Raw genomic sequence first — 15,991 nt, forward strand, 5'->3', positions numbered from 1 at the left:
CCATCACAGGGATGGGAGGGAAGTCAGTCTGCAGTCCAGGTGTGGTCACGTTAAAGAGGATCTTGACTCTTCCCACCATTAAAAACTCTTTGTTAGTCTACATATCCTACCCTTAAGGATCTCTCTAAGTTTCACGTCACGCATTTTTGAGGTCACTGTGGTTTTAGTTTTTGTTCTTTGCCTTTTACGAGCTAAGTCCTCTCCTCACCCAAGACGGGTTTCCGGGGTATCCGGAAGAGTCCGTCTTTCCTGTGTTCTTGCCAGATAGACGAGTAGGTGCATATCCAAGTGCTACCACAGCTGCTGTTGTAACTACCCACGTGTCATTCAGTACATTTCTATAAATTTGTTTACTTTTATTTTTGGCTGCATTGGATCTCCGTTGCTGCGTGCGGGCTTTCTCTAGTTGTGGTGAGTGGGGGCTGCTCTTCGTTGCGGTGTGCGGGCTTCTCATTGTGGTGGCTTCTCTTGTTGCAGAGCACGGGCTCTAGGCGCGTGGGCTTCGGTAGTTGTGGCACGCGGGCTCAGTAGTTGTGGCTCACGGGCTCTAGAGCGCAGGCTCAGTAGTTGTGGCGCACGGGCTTAGTTGCTCCGCGGCACGTGGGATCTTCCCGGACCAGGGCTCGAACCCGTGTCCCCTGCACTGGCAGGCAGATTCTTAACCGCTGTGCCACCAAGGAAGTCCTCAATACATTTCTAAATATCGCAGATCCTTTTGTTTCTTACATTTCCTTGGCTTAATCCCTTGGTGAGAATGGGTAGCCGGTGCCTTTGCTGTTTCATGTCCTGGACTCAGCGGGGCACCTTTTCAGGTACTGCTGTCTGAGACCGGCACCGTGCGCAGTCCTGCGCCCGGCGCGCAGGTGCAGGGGGAGAGGAGGCGGGCCAGGTCCTTGCGGAGGCTCGAGGGGAGGGTCCATTCTCTCTCCCAGTGTTCGGTGGTTGCTGGCTTCCGTGGCCGTGGCCGCATCCCTCCAGTCTGCTCTGTCTTCACGTGGCCTCTCGTCTGAGTGTCTCATCTTCTGTCTCTTTATAAGAACACCTCTCACCGGCCCACCCGGGTAATCCAAGGCGATCTCATCTCAAGATCCTTAATTATGTCTACAAAGATCACTTTGCCAAATAAAGTCACATTCACCAGTTCCAGAGATGTGCACAGACGTATCTTTGTGGGACCACCACCATCAGGCACTCTGGAGAAGACCCTGCTGCCCTGGAGATACCAGGATGGCTAGAACTGGCCCTGCCCAGAGACTGCCCTCTAGTGGGGACTGGACCCTCGAAGGGTGCTGTGAGCAGAGAGCAGGGGGCTGGGCTGGGACGTGCGGGGAAGGACCGTCAGACGGCTCACAGTGACCTGGCAGGTGCTGGCAGAGACTGGCCAGGTAGAACATGGAAAATATTTTTAAATAATCAAAATGACCCGTGGCGTGCAAACAGGTTTGACTGGTAGGAGAGGTATTCTTTCAACTGGAGTGGAAGTTTAAATGAGATCGCCTTGGATTACCTGGGTGGGCCAGTGAGTGTCCCTAGCTGCCAAGGTAGACAGATGGGCTCTGCTCTATTAAAAAGTGATCTGGGGACTTACCTGGTGGCACAGTGGTTAAGAATCCGCCTGCCAATGCAGGGGACACGGGTTTGAGCCCTGGTCCGGTAAGGTCCCACGTGCCGCGGAGCAGCTACGCCCGTGCACCACAAGTACTGAGCTTGCACGCCACAACTACTGAAGCCTGCGCACCTAGAGCCTGTGCTCCGCAACAAAGAGAAGCCCCCGCTTGCTGCGACTAGAGGAAGCCACGCATAGCAGCAAAGACCCAATGCAGCCAAAAATGAAATAAATAAATTTATATATATAAAAAAAGAAAACGTAACTGAGGAATTGTAGTATTACACTACCTATAGGGCCGAAGAGATTTTAGTCATCAATTCTCCAACATCTTAATTTTTTTAATTTAATATTTATGTATTTGGTTGCAGCGGGTCTTAGTTGTGGCAGGCAGGCTCCTTAGTTGCAGTAGGCAGGCTCCTTAGCTGTGGCATGCAAACTCAGTTGTGGCATGCATGTGAGATCTAGTTCCCGGACCAGGGAATCGAACCCGGGGCCCCTGCATTGGGAGTGTGGAGTCATACCCACTGAACCACCAGGGAAGTCCCCACCTTATTTTCTTTTTAATGTTTTATTTTAATCAAAGTAATAACGTGTATATCACTTAAGTGAGACGCCAGCGGCCCCACTCTCTGACTTCCCCTTCTGTGGTCCATGTGCAGCTGGGTTAACTGTTTCCTCTAGTTGCTTCCTTACTCCTAAGTAATTTGTGCTTAATGTGGCCCCTTGATTCACCAATTTTATTTATTTATTTATATTTTTAAATAAATGTATTTTTATTTTTGGCAGCGTTGGGTCTCTGTTGCTGCGTGCGGGCTTTCTCTAGTTGTGGTGGCTTCTCTTGTTGAGGAGCCCGGGCTCTAGGCGCGTGGGCTTCAGTAGTTGTGGCTCTCGGGCTCAGCAGTTGTGGCGCACATGGGCTTAGGTGCTCCGCGGCATGTGGGATCTTCCCGGGCCAGGGCTCGCATCCATGTTCCCTGCACCGGCAGGCGGATTCCTAACCACTGCGCCATCAGGGAAACCCTTGATTCACCAATTTTATTTATTTATTTATATTTTTTAATAAATGTATTTTTATTTTTGGCAGCGTTGGGTCTCTGTTGCTGCGTGCGGGCTTTCTCTAGTTGTGGTGGCTTCTCTTGTTGAGGAGCCCGGGCTCTAGGCGCGTGGGCTTCAGTAGTTGTGGCTCTCGGGCTCAGTAGTTGTGGCTCTCGGGCTCAGTAGTCGTGGCGCACATGGGCTTAGGTGCTCCGCGGCATGTGGGATCTTCCCGGGCCAGGGCTCGCATCCATGTTCCCTGCACCGGCAGGCGGATTCCTAACCACTGCGCCACCAGGGAAACCCTTGATTCACCAATTTTAGACTTTGCAGATTGGCAACTCTTTATGGTAGCTGGGAATTTTAGCATTCCTCTGCCCTGCCCTTTCCTCTCCCAACACAGTTAAATCAAAGTTGGTTGAATCCATGTCCACTGTTTCCATTAATAAGGCTGTAAATATTATCTATCGCCAAGCCAAGTGGATTACTGTGATTACAACAAAAAAGGCACGTGGAAAGACAGTATTCCCCAGTATTTACAGATGAAATAATACAGTGTCTGGCATTTGCTTTAAAATAATCCTGGGGCAGGGACAAGTCAGGATATGGATCAAACAAAATTGACCCTGTGGGGAGATAACTGTTAAAGATGGGTGATGGAAGTGTCCATCGACAGATGAATGGATAAAGAAGATGTGGCACATACATACAATGGAACATTACTCAGCCATAAAAAGGAACGAAATTGAGTTATTTGTAATGAGGTGCATGGACCTAGAGTCTGTCATACAGGGTGTAGTAAGTCAGAAAGAGAAAAGCAACTACCGTATATATGTATTCCATATATATATATATATATGAAATCTACAAAAAGAAAAAAAGGTTCTGATGAACCTAGGGGCAGGACAGGAATAAAGATGCAGACATAGAGAATGGACTTGAGGACATGGGGAGGGGGAAGGGTAAGCTGGGACAAAGCGAGAGAGTGGCATGGACATATATATACTACCAAACGTAAAATAGACAGCTAGTGGGAAGCAGCCGCATAGCACAGGGAGATCAGCTCGGTGCTCTGTGACCACCTAGAGGGGTGGGATGGGGAGGGTGGGAGGGAGGGAGATGCAAGAGGGGAGAGATATGGGAACATACGTGTATGTATAACTGATTCACTTTGTTATAAATCAGAAACTAACACACCATTGTAAAGCAATTATACTTCAATAAAGATGTTAAGAAAGAAAAGAAGATGGGTAACGGTTTCATGAAGGTTTATTATATTAAGCTATTTTTGCATTCGTGTGAATTTTTTTAGCATAACAAAAATTTTAATAGTTATTTTAGGGACATCCTCCATGTGACAAACTGTCTTCGTCTGGACTAGATGTCTGGAAATTGCTTCTTGGCTCTCACTCTGGAATGTAATTTAGCCTAGTTTTGAACTTTTAAGCAAGCCACAGTGGAAAACATTTTACACCACAGCTCAGCATGTATACACTACATTTCATCAATTTTATTAGGACCGTTTTTTCACATCTTTTTACCCGTGAAGTCAGGATGTGTCTGTCTCACAAGCAATGACATCTTAGAAATACAGTATGTGACAAAATACCCGCTAGGCTGCATTCTTTGCTGCTCCTCTCATTGAGAGGTGGGGTCTTAATCCCCCCCTCCCGACCTCCTTAAGCCTGGGCTGGCCTCAGTGACTTACCTGGTTGACCAACAGAATGTAGCAGGTGTGATGTTCACGGACCTCTGAAGCGAGGTCAGCAGAAGCCTTGCAGAAACCAGCCACCGAGTAAGAAGTCCAGCTACCCAGGCCCACCATGCTGTAAGGAAGCCCAAGCTGGCCCCATGGAGAGCTGTGCAGAGCGAGATCCTCGCGGCTCTTGCCAGCCTATTGGAAGTGAAGAAGCCAAGTTGGACGTTCCTGTTCCTGAAGACCTGATGGGGAGAAGAAACGAGGAATGCACCCAGCAGACAGAGTCAAGGCCCCAGACATACGGCCCTAATCAGTTCATCCAGCCACGGCCCAAAATTTGATCTATCACAGCCGAGGCTCCATCGAAAACAAAGATGAGCCACATCCCCTGCACTTTCCAAACTCCTGATCCAGCGTATGAAGTTTCAGCATAAAATGGTGGTGGTTTTTCACCATGAACTTTTGGAGTGCCTTATTACACAGCAATAGATAATTGCAACTATTACATGTGAAATGAACTCATATATTCTATTCTGCCGTCTTATATACTTTTTATGCTGTTTTCCTCCCCCAGAAAATCGATTTCACAATTCCCTGAAAGATCGCCATCTGCTGTCTTATCTGTTGCTTTGTAAAAATCCACCCCAAAACTTAGTGGTAAAAACAATGATTTCTTGTTTCTCTTGCTTCGGTGGACTGGCAGTCTGGGTGGTTCTTCTGCTGGTCTTTCCTGGAACCACTTACGAGATGGCAGTCACCTGACAGCTCTCGTGGGGCTGGGAAGTCCGAGACGGTCTCAGTCAAGTACCTGGAAGCTGGTGCTGGCTTTCGGCTGGGAGGCCCGGGTTCTCCTTCATGTGGCGTCTCTCACACTCCAGGAGCTTCTTCACAGCAGTGCAGTGTCAAGTTCCAAGACTGCAAGACCGGAAGCAGCAAGGCATCGTAAGGGCTAACACCGTAATGTTAGGGATCCCTAACATTATGTTTAGAACGCATGCAATGGGACTTCCCTGGCGGTCCAGTGATTAAGACTCCGTGCTTCCACTGCAGGGGGCACGGGTTCGATCCCTGGGCAGGGAACTAAGAACCCACATGCCGTGCGGTGTGGGGGGACACTCCCCCCCAAAAATAGAATTCATACAATATCATTTCTGCCACGTTCTATTGATCAGAGTGTCACAATGCCAGTCCAGATTCAAAAGCTTGGAGAAATAGATCTGTTTCCTGAGAAGCAGAACAGTTATGTCACTGCTGTGGACTGAATGTTTGTGTTCCCCCCGCCAATTCGTACGTTGAAACCTAATGCCCAGTGTGACGGCACGTGGAGGTGAGGCCTTTGGGAGATGCTTAGGTCCTGAGGGTGGAGACCTCATGAATGGGATCAGTTTTCTTATGAAAGAGACCCAGAGAGCTCCCTCGCCACGTGAAGACACGAGGAGAAGCTGGCCGGCTATGAATCAGGAAGCCAGCTCTCACCAGACACCAATTCTGCTGGCACCTTGATCTGGGACTCCCAGCCTCTAGAACTGTGAGAGAGAAATTTATAAGCCGCCCAGCCTAAGGTATTCTGTTATTATAGCCCAAACCGGCTAGGTCAGTCACACAACAAAGAGGGGTGGACACGCTGAGGGCTGTATGACTCTGCTCTGCCTGCTACAATACAATGTCACACACGAGGGGCTTTAACCAACAGACATCACTGTCCCCTGTCCTGGAGGCTGGAATTCCAGATCCAGATGTGGGTGGGGCCAGGTCCTCCTGAGGCCTCTCTCCTCGGTGCGCGTAGACGGCCGTCTTCTCCCTGTGTCCTCACGGGGACATCCCTCTGTGTGTGTATGTGTCCTTTTCTCCTCTTCTCATAAGGACACCAGTCCTATTAGGTTAGGGCCTCACCCTTATGACCTCACTTAACCTTAGTCACGTCCTTAAGGGCCCTATCTCATCTCCAAATACAGTCACATTCTGAGGAGCTGGGGGTCAGGAACACCATTCAGTCCATAATAAGACTCATTATTATAACATCTACAACACACTCTCGGAAATTATCACATTCCAGATTGATGGTTATTTTCTCTCAACACTTCAAAGATACTAGCCCACTGTCACCTGACACCCTTTAGGCAGAGGGCATGTCTGTAGTGGGGCTCATTGTCATCCTTTTGTAAACCATCTGTCTTTTCATTTTGGTAGCTTTTTTTTTTTTTTTTTTTTTTTTTTGCCGTACACGGGCCTCTCACTGTTGCGGCCTCTCCCTTTGCGGAGCACAGGCTCCGGACGCGCAGGCTCAGCGGCCATGGCTCACGGGCCCAGCCGCTCCGCGGCATGTGGGATCTTCCCGGACCGGGGCACGAGCCCACGTCCCCTGCATCGGCAGGCGGACTCTCAACCACTGCGCCACCAGGGAAGCCCTCTGGTAGCTTTTATGATTTTTGATTCTTGAGAGTTTGCAGTTTTATTGTGTTTCTTGGTGCATAGGTGACCCTTGAGCCACTCAGGGGTTAGGGGTGCCAGCCCTCCTCAAAGTCAAAAATCTGAATATAATTTATAGTGGGCCCTCTGTAGACGCGGTTCCTCCACAGCCATAGCTCCACAGCCGAAGATTCAACCAACCTTGAACCATGTGGGTCTAACGCATTTACTGTTGGAAAATAATCCATGTGTAAGTGGACCCGCAGCCTCAGCCTGCCCACTGCTTTGCATTTCTGTTCACTTTTGGTCCACAGAGGTATTCACCTTGGAACATGGCTGTACCTTTTTGCTTTTCAAAGTTTACATCGGTTCTATAGTTGCTAGGTGGCCAGCTGGTCTTTCCCACACCCTCCTGAGGGGCAGAAACAGTGCTTCAGCGGGGGAACCTGCCACACCTTTTCCCCAGAAGTCACTCTGAAGCATGGTCTGTCCTCCCCGTAGCACCCAGAGTGGTCTTTGTGCGTCACAAAGCTCACGTCACCTTCCTGCTGACCAGTCTCCTGTGAGCTTTGGTTATTCTAATCTGGACAATGGAAGCAGTAATTCCAGCTCATTGAATGTGGCATATGTATTATATAATTATGTAATATAATAAATATTTAAAAAATAATTCCAGCTCATCGAGAGAAAGCAGATGAGTGGTTGCTTGGGGTGGGGTGGGGTGGATAGAAATTGATCACTAACAAGCAGGGTCTCCTCTGGGGGGGATGAAAATGTTCCAAAGGTCGGTTGTGGTGACGGTTGCACTGAGACGGGCTGGGACCTGGGACCTGGGACCCTTTGCTGCAGTGCTTACATCTGGACAAACATCTCCTTGAGCAACAAAATACAAAGAAACTTTAAGGGACTAAAAATAACTGCGTGCATGTACAGTTGGGGCAATTACGGACAACAAGATACAAAAAGCCCCAAAACCCAACTGCCACTTCTGAAGAGCCGGGAGCAGAAGCAGGGTACTGCGCATGCCCCCTGCACACAACACCCCCAAATGGCTGGGCGGGGCTTCCCTGGTGGCACAGTGGTTGAGAGTCTGCCTGCCGATGCAGGGGACGCGGGTTCGTGCCCCGGTCCGGGAGGATCCCACATGCCGCGGAGCGGCTGGGCCCGTGAGCCATGGCCGCTGAGCCTGCGCGTCTGGAGCCTGTGCTCCGCAACGGGAGAGGCCACAACAGTGAGAGGCCCGCGTACCGCAAAAAGAAAAAAAAAAAAAAAGGGCTGGGCAAACCCCCTAAGTCACCGCTCCAGCCCGACCCCAGGACACACCCCTACCCGCCCCCCATAGAGGGAACCAGCTGCCCCCCTCGGGAAGTGAGCGAGGGAACCTCTTACTTGTTCTCCCTCCCCACTGCTGCAGCGGGGGCCCCAGTACAGCCTTGCCTGAATTTCTTGTCTGGCCTCTGATCCATTTCTGTTGATTAAGGGGGCCAGGAGCCCTGGAGGATAACAGTACCACCTCCTGACAATACTAAAAAACCACTGAATTGTACGCTGTAAGTGGGTGTGTTGTATTTTGTGTAATTATAGCTCAATAAAAACTACTCTTAAAAAATAATTTCAACGCATAAAGCTGTTTTGAGGGGAAAATGAAATGTCCTATTGGTGTTCTGAGACTCCACTTCTAATGTCGGGGTAGTCCCCCCCACCCCCCGCCAACAAACAATTCTGAGACACCGGCAGGGCGCCTGAGAATTCAGCTCAGTTCTCACGCTACCTGCTCCGAGGTGGCGTCAGAGCCTGAAGGTTACAGATTCAGTCGCACAGCTCCCGCCCGCCCACTTCAGACGTCAACTGCAAGTCTAGGTTGCTACCTGCGCTTCTGACTCACCGGCTACAGACTGGAGGTTCCCACGACCTCCTCCTTGGACTTCAGACACCAGCCCCAAGTGCAGGTTGTCACCTGTGCTTCTAAGCCACTGGCTATAAGTCAGAGGTTCCCAACCCTCCTTGGGATTGATGAATTTGCTAGAGTGGCTCACAGAACTCAGAGAACCTTGTTACTTACTAGATCACAGATTTATTTTAAAAGGTTAGGAACTCAGGAACAGCCAGATGGAAGAGATGCACAGGGCAAGGTGTGGGAAAGGAGTCAGAGCTTCCATGCTTTCCAAGCAGCGCTCTCCCCAGATCTGCACACGTTCACCGACTCGGGAGCTCCCAGAACCCCGTCCTTTTGGGTCTCTATGGAGGATTCATTACACATGCACGATTGATGAACTCTTGGCCCTTGGCGATTAATTCAACCCGCCGTTCTTCACTTCTCCCCTCCCCAGAGCTCAAGGGTGGGACTGAAATTTCCAGCCCTCTAGCCACTTAGTCGGTTCTCCTGGCAACCAGCTCCCATCCTTAGGTGCTTTCCAAAAGTCAGCTCATTCATATAACGAGACGCATTTATGCTCTTAACAGTTAGGAAATTCCAAGGGTTTGGGGAGCTGTAAAACAGGAACTGTGAATGAAGATCAACTATATATAAGAAATATACATGTGGTCATCTGAATGACCAAATACATACTTCTTTTTAAAAAATTTTTATTTTGGCCGCGCTGCGTGGCTCGCGGGAATCTCAGTTCCCCAACCAGGGATTGAACCCGGGCCACAGCAGTGACAGCCCGGAATCTGGACTGTCAGGGAAGTCCCCATATTTCTTATAAATCACAATATCACACTTATACTTTAAAAATCTCACAGTGGTGTCTGACAAAGCCAGGCTGTCCCCAAATGTTAGTTCCCCTACTTCCAGGTGGGATACTTCCCTCTGCCTCTACAAGGATGCAGTCATGAGCCACTGCAGTCGCTGACTTTCAACCTACCCTGAAAGGAGGTCAGGGTGGAGATCAGGAATGAAGTGCTCTGTACTCTGGGAAAAACCGGCAGAACAGGTCTTCAGATAGTTAGATATTTTCAGGAGAAGATTTTCTGAGTCCAATTTCTTGCATCTTCTCACACCTAGAAAAGCACTAAAATTATTAACAGGGACATCTGCAACTTGTGACTAGCAGCAAGCCTCTGTGAAGATGTGTGTTTGACGGCACGTACCCCTCCCTTCACTAAAATCATATGTCTACTGTGCCCCGCCACCCCCACAACTCCACCTCTTTGGAGCAGTTCCTCAGAGCCATCTGAAAGGCTGTCTCTCAGACTGTAGTCCTCACTTTGCCCCAAATAAAACTTAACTCACAGCTCTCACGTTGTGCATCCTTTTTCAGTCAACAGGGCCAACACTTACTGGGCACGAACTGTATGCTGGGCCCTGGGCTAACCAAGCAACATGGGACCTGCATATTACAATCTCCAGGAGACAACAGCTAGCTGCAGAAATGGGGAGACCGGGGCTCAGAGAGACAGAGTGACTGGCCACGGTCACAAAGCTAGTAGGCCTTGGAGTTGGGATCTATTGTCAGATCCTCTGCGTCCAGAGCCTAAAAGCCTATATCAAAAGGGAGCCTTCCCTTAGTCCACCAAGCAATCAGCTTGATGCCTGACTGCACACAGCACTGCACTGTCCGTGGTAATGACGGAAGCGAAAACACTTCGATTCTATCCATCTGACCTCAAGGTTTTCTATGCGGACCCCGTTCTTTGCCACCTCTGTGCCTTTGCTGCAATCCCTCCCTCTTCCCGGGATGGCCTTTCCTACCTTTTTAAGTCCTTATTCTGCTTAGTCTTAAAGCTTCTGCTCAAAAGCCATCTCTCCAGCATCACTTCGTGGACCTCGTTTTGACATGCAACAGGCCCCTCAAAGGTACCAAGTCCACAAACGTATCCTCACTCTTCCATCGCAATCTTGGTGCATCTTCTCCCCCACCCTCCAACCCTCATTCCCCACCCTGCCCATCTGCCCTGTCTGAGCATCTACTCAGATACTAGGAGTCATCCTTTTGGAAGGAAAAATTCCAGACTTTAGAATGGGCAAAAATGATTCTTAGGTATTCTTTTAACAGAATGCTGGAGCCTCTGATAAACAAGATTCTGCAGGGTGTGTGCCTTTGTGTTTTTTTGTGTGTTTTTTTTTTGCCTTTGTTATTTTTGCCTAGATTATTCCATACCTCTGTAGAGGTAGAAGTTAACCTGGAGAAAACAGACAGCAATGCAAATAATCTGCACCCACAGAAAGGTAAATTACCTGTGTCCAATGAAATACAACTGACATTGCCCTATGGATAGACCGGTTTTTGCAAATTCATTTCAGCATGCCTTTGTCTTCTCCTCTGAACAAGTTGTAACACATTTTTGCTTCATTTATTATTAAGTGAAATAAGATCTTTGACATGTGTTCATTTTACATGTGTATGAAAATCATGATTTTATCTTTAAAAAATTATCCTTTGACCCCTGACATCTCCTTCCCCACCCCATACCCCCAGTCCATCCTCAAACCTGACAGTTTAACTTCCTAAATGTATCTTGTACCTACTCACTTCTCTCCATCTTACTTGCTGCCAACAGTCTGCCTGAACTGGTGGTAGCGAGTAGGATATTAGGATCCTACCTGGCCATCTTCCCATCCACTCTCCACCCAGCAGCCAGAGGGATTTCATTACAGTTCAAACTGTATGATGTCTCCCCTCTGCTTAATCTCCTCCAAGGACTTCCCGTTTCTTCTAGAATAAAGACTAAGGTCCTTGCTCTGCCCTCCCAATCTCTACATGACCTGGCCCCATCTTGCCCCACTACCCTGCTTCATCACCACACTTCTGCTGCACTGAACTTCCTTCAGTTCCCATGTGGCAAGACCTTTCCTGACTCAGGACCTTCGCACAGACTCTCCTTACCTGGAAAAGTTTTCCCTTCTTACCTTGTTTACTTCTGTTTGGCCTTCAGATCTTAGCACAAATGTTAATTGCTCACAGAAACCTCCGATCTCCTGGATGAGCTCGGGTCCCATCTTCTCCCCAATATAATGTCATGACCTTTGACTTCTTCTATAGCATATACCTTGTTTCCTAAGTATATACTTATTCGATTAATGCCTGCCCCCTCTTCTAGGCTGAAAGGTCCCTGAGGGCAAGGACCACGTTTATTCTGCTGACCTCTATTCCTGACACATATCTGGCCTTCTCTGGATGGATGGGTGGGTGGATGGATAGGTGGGTGAATGGATGATGGATGGAAAATGGATGGAGAAGATGGATGGATGGATGGTGTACGTATGGGTAATGGATGGTCAGATGGATGGATGAGGAGGGCGCTATTCCTCCTAGGTGACTGGCCGTCACAGTTACCTCCTGTGTCCTCAGGGCTCAGCGCACTTGGCATTGTCCCCTTTCCCGGCTCATTTTCCCTTTGCTCCCTCGGGCTGTGCTATGAATTCCGTATGGGCACCTTGGATTGTGTCCATCTGAGCACAGTCTGGCCCGCGCATGGTGGGCCTAAATATACTCTGTACAGTCATCTAACTTTTAAGCACGCTTTGCAGGCTGGCACCTGGGCGGAGCTCGCGCCTGCGCCAGCGGTGGGCGCTTCCGGCGCCACGTGGACGAGGGAGGCTGCAGGGACCTCGGGCCAGTCAGCCGGGGTTTGACCACGGTTCCCACCCCGCTGTCTCAGCAAGGCCGTAGGCCTCTGACCGGGCGGGGGCGGGGCGTGCCGGCGGGGGCGGGGCCTCGGGGACCCGGATGCGGCCCCGCCCCCGCCCGCGGAACCGGAAGTGGAGAGGGGCGCCTGGGAGCGGCAGGAGAAGCGGGAGCGGCGGGAGCTGGCGGCGCGGCGGAGGCAGGGCGGAGACGGGCTGGAGCGGAGCGACCGCAGTGGTGGTGAGCGAGCGCGCCTTCCGCCAGGTGGGGAGGGCCGGTTCCTCAGTTGCGGTCCCGGGGCGCCGCCGGGTCCTGAAACGGGAAGGAAGCGGCGGCCGCGTCGGTCTCGCCGCATTTCCGCTCGCGGTTTCGGGCGCGGGGGGAGCGCGGGCGAGGCTTCCCGGGGCAGGGGGCTGTGGTCGGAGAGAAGGGGATGGGCTGGCTGGGGGCTGAGGGACGGGCTGGGCCGGAGGGAGAGGCGGAGGTCAGAGGAAAGGGGGCGGGTTGGGGGAAGGGGAAGGGGTCGGGGCCTGAGGGGGAAGGGCACGCGGTTCTGAGCGGTCGGGGGCGATGGAGGGGGAGGGGCCCGGGGCTGCGGGCAGGAAGGGGGAGGAGAGGGACCAGAGGCAGAGGGATCCGGGGTATGAGGGGAGGGTGCCCGGGTCCCTAGGAGGAAGGGGCCAGAGGGCCGAGGGGGTCTAGGGGAGGGGAGGGGAGGGGGGAGGGGAGGGGGAGGGGAGGGGCCCTTCAGGAGGGGGCGCAGGACCCGCAAGGTCGGGGGAAGGGGCAGAGAGAGGGCTTAGGGGGAGAGGTCGGGCCCCGAGGATTTAGCGGAAGGGGGCGGAGGGCTGAGGGAAACTAGGAGGAGAGGGGGCCTCCGGGGAGGGGATCCAGGACCTCCTGGAGGGTTAGGAGACGGGGGCAGAGAGCCGAGGGGGAGGGGCCGGGGCGGAGGGCTGAGAGGGGGACTAGGGTAGGAGAGGAGCCCTACAGGAAGGGGTCCGGGTCCCGGGGCGGGTCAGGGGCGGAGGGGCTGGGGTCTCCGGGCGGCCGGGCGGGGCAGTTCCCACCCCGCTCCCGGGCCCGCACCTAGCGGGAGGTGTTGCAATCAGGTCAGTGGAAATGCAGCGACCGGCGCAGCTGCAGAGTTGAGAGGCTGTGGGTTGGGAACAGCCCCTCCTCTGGGGGTGCTGGAAATGAGCTGGAAGGGGCTCTTGGGGAGTATTCCGACGCGAGCTGGGTGGCCCCGCCGGAGGGTCTCGGGTGGAGGGGGACAGGGCTTCCTCCCCCTGGGATCTGGCCGCGTCGGGCTCCGGGGCGAGGAATCCTCTTCCCGCTGGACGCAGCTCCGGAGGCGTCCCTGGCGAGCGCTCCCCGCTGGGGCTCCGCGGTGACTTGGTCCCGCGGAGCTTGGTCGGGGCTTAAGCCGCCGGGGCCCGACCGCGTGATTCGGCCCGGCGGCCCCCCTCAGGCCGGCGCTGGGCCGGGCCTGACGGCGGGGTGAGTCACCACGCCGGTGCCGCAGGTGGGCCTGCTCCTCTCCTGGATGGAAGGTACTCCCGGAGCCCAAGGAGCAAGGAAGGGTCCTAAAGGCCCCTCCGGACACAAGAGTGAAGAGCGGAGGACGCAGGGTTGTCTTTGATGCTCTGCCCCTCCCCCCCTCCAATTGGCAGTTTGCCCGCACTACCTGTGACTTTTAGTTGAAACATTTTGCTGGACGTATCTATAAAACACTTAAATTGTATGAACGGCATTGGTGATGCAGATCTTTGGTCCGTGGCACTCAGTAGGGGCTGGGGAGGCACATGGTCGAGGGAGAGAATGGTGGTGAGCCCCGGGAACTGCCTTGTGTTGCAGTGGCCCATGTCCTGGGGTGGCGCGTTGTCCACCAGGTTTCGGTGCTTTGAGTCACCTTGGAGGAGGCCCAGGTGGGAGGGGAGTCCTCTGAGCAGTTGTGGTGCAGGGAGTGGGCCTTGTGATGTCTGTTTTGGCTGCTCAGATACCTTTCTGTTCCCTTTGGCTTCCTGCTGCCCTGGAGAGGGTGAGGTTAATGGAAAGCTAATTGTGCGTGGGTGGTTTCATCACCTCACAAAGAAACCCTGTCCCCGTCCCCCAGCCCCCCAGCGCTAAGCGACCACCAGTCTACTTTTGGTCTCTGTAGATTTGCCAGATCTGGCCATTCATGTAAATGGGACTGTGTAATATCTGGTCTTTTGTGTCTGGCCTCTTTCACTTAGCATAATGTTTTCAAGGGTAATGCATGTTGTAGCGTGTGTCAGTACTTCACTCTTTTTATTGCCAAATACTATTCCATTGTATGCATAGACTACCTGCTATGTATCTATTACGTAACATGGACATTTAGGTTATTTTCACTCTGGGGCTGTTAGGAGTAATGCTCTATGAACATTCCTTTACAGGTTTTCTGTGGAAGTTTTCATTTCTCTGGGTATATACCTAGGAGTGGAATTGCTGGGACATACGGTACCTCTGTGTTTAACCTTTTGAGGAACTGCCAGACTTTTTCATTTTACTTTCCCACCAGCAACGTAAGAGGGTTCTGATTTCTCCACACCCTTAGCAAACTTATTATTGTTTGTTTTTTGGATAGTAGCCATTCTAGAATGTGTGGAGTGGTATCTCATTGGTTTTGATTTGCATATCCTTGATGGTTAATGATACTGTCTTTCCTTGAGCTTATCATCCATTTCTGTATCTTTGGAGAAATGTCTGTTCAGGTCCTTTGCCCATTTAAAAATACGGTTAATTGTCCTTTTTATTATTGAATTGTAAGAGTTCTTTATATATTCTCTATATGATTTGAAAATATATGTGTCTCTCTGTGAATTATTTTCACTTTCTTGGTAGGTGTCCTTTGAAGCACAAAGTTTAAAACTTTGTCCAATTTATTTTTTTCTCTTTTCACTTGTGCTTTTGGTGTCATATATAAGCATTATTGCCAAATTCAAGCTTATAAAAATCTGTGCTTATGTTTTTTTTTTTTTTTCCCTAAGAGTTTAATAGTTTTAGTTCAGACATTTAGGTCTTTGATCCATTTTTCAGTTAGTTTTTGTGTATGGTGTGAGGTAGGGGTCCAGAGGCATTACCTCTGGATCCAAAAAGCCCCAGGCTTTTAATTTTTCAAAAACTTAAAGTGTTGAGAGGGTAATAAATTACTGTAGATTTGAGCCTATCACTAGCTGCCCTTGGGTAGACTTTTATAGATGCTGGCTGATAACTGCGATACCCAGAATGTACTAAGCAACCTGCGGAAGTTAGGGCCTCCAAAGGGGAAATTGAGCGTGAGGAGGGCCAGCAGAGCATCACCCTTCTAGTTCCTAAAGCATGGCAAGCCGTGTGCCGATACAAATGGTGTTTGCCTGTGACTGGTTTGTTCCTGGAGAACAAGGAGATTGTATTCATCTGTAACGTCTGGCAGTGCAGTGTCCAATCAAGAGGTGCTGAGCTGGTGGCTTGGGGAATTGGAGTCTTGGTCCTGTGCAGTGACCATACCCGTTCATCAGAGATGCAGCCTGCTTCTCCTTTGCTCCCCGAGTCGCCCCTCTTCACATTCCAGTAGCCGTCGCCACGCTGGGTTTTATCCCAGCTACATCATGATCCCTTCCTTCAGGGAGTGCTTCTCTTATGTTATTTTTTCTTAAAAACCCA

This window comes from Phocoena phocoena, chromosome 8 (assembly GCF_963924675.1).
Source record: "Phocoena phocoena chromosome 8, mPhoPho1.1, whole genome shotgun sequence".
Classification (NCBI taxonomy): domain Eukaryota; kingdom Metazoa; phylum Chordata; class Mammalia; order Artiodactyla; family Phocoenidae; genus Phocoena; species Phocoena phocoena.